A 1301-nucleotide genomic window follows, 5' to 3' on the forward strand; every position below is an offset into this window, starting at 1 on the left:
CACTAAGTACAAACCTTAAAATTTCCACTTAAATGGCCTGTCCACCCAAGTCCTGTATGGTCATTTTTAGGAGATACTGGAGAGCTTCTCTCTGGGCTCAATATGCGAGTTACCTGCATTTAAGTTTCATGGTCTACGTGGCCATTATGAGGTAATCCCATTCCTCTTATTGGATCTCATTCAGTTTTTATTATGGAGAATACAACAGAGATGCTGGAACTCACAAATATGGGAGGGACAGGGTTAGGGTTTAGGGCAAAGAAATCCCAGGGCCCCATAGCAAAATTTTGTAAGGCCCCCCTCCCCCATTTTAATAGAAATGCGCTGATCAGCACTTTTTTGAGCGTTTTTAATTGTGTTTCAGCACTGAACCACGACTAAAAACAGCCAGAAATGCTCTTTCAAAAATCGCACGGAAACCACGGTGAAATGCTTCCGCCCTGGTGTGAATGGCGCCTGAATGAGGCCTAACACTTTACTTTAATACTGCCACACCAATGACAGGCTGAGCAAAGGGGAATTATAAAAAAAATTAAGTAGCGCTAAACTGTAAATAAGCAATTTATGTTATAAATGTTTTTTGCGCTGTGTTGGTGTTTGTGTTGTGATAAAATTATACAGGCTTATATTTAATACACTGCTTCACAAAGCTTTGCCATGCGCTGCCACAGTTAAATTAATGTTTTTTTTACAAAAGAAAAAAATCATGCACTGCGATGTGTTCTAACAACGCACTGCAGCGCATGTGCCTGGCGTACACCACAATATGGTGCACGTTTTTGTTATGTGGGGGAGGGGTGGTTTGTGCTTTTTTGTCAATTTTTTATGTACACATTTTTTATTTTTGTATTATTAATTATTATTATTTTGCTGTTGGGGGAGCTTCGGGGAAATATTAGGGGTCTAAACAGACCCCTGACATTTCCCTTTTGAAATAGACACAGTGGACAGAGAGCCCTCAATGTCTTTTTCTGCAGCCTCAGCACTCCAGTGAATGGGAAGCACTCAGTACAGAGGCTTCCCATTCATTCACAAGCTGCTGATACTAAGACATTTACTATCAAGCAGATTCTCAATGGGGAAAAGCCTCTGTACTGAGTGCTTCTACCCATTGAGAAATTAATGAATGAACAGGAAGTGATGTAAATCACCTCCTGTTCATTCATAACTGGGGGACACAGTACTATGTGTCCCCAGTTATTTACAAACACTGGAGTGATCAGACAATCACTCCAGTGTTTGTGCTGCACACGGAGGATTGGTAAATAACAATGATTCTTACCGATCCTCTGCTCGGCCTC

General features: G+C 41.1%; 1 protein-coding gene across 1 annotated transcript in view; it reads left to right on the top strand.

Moving 5' to 3' along the window:
- Window positions 1-1301, top strand: part of LOC108802250 (adenylate cyclase type 6-like) — a gene marked incomplete at its 5' end in the record, with an annotated part of 60367 nt that overhangs the window by 26898 nt on the left and 32168 nt on the right. The window lies entirely within an intron of this gene.

This window comes from Nanorana parkeri, unplaced genomic scaffold, assembly GCF_000935625.1.
Source record: "Nanorana parkeri isolate BGI_ZX_2015 unplaced genomic scaffold, ASM93562v1 scaffold2746, whole genome shotgun sequence".
Taxonomy (NCBI): domain Eukaryota; kingdom Metazoa; phylum Chordata; class Amphibia; order Anura; family Dicroglossidae; genus Nanorana; species Nanorana parkeri.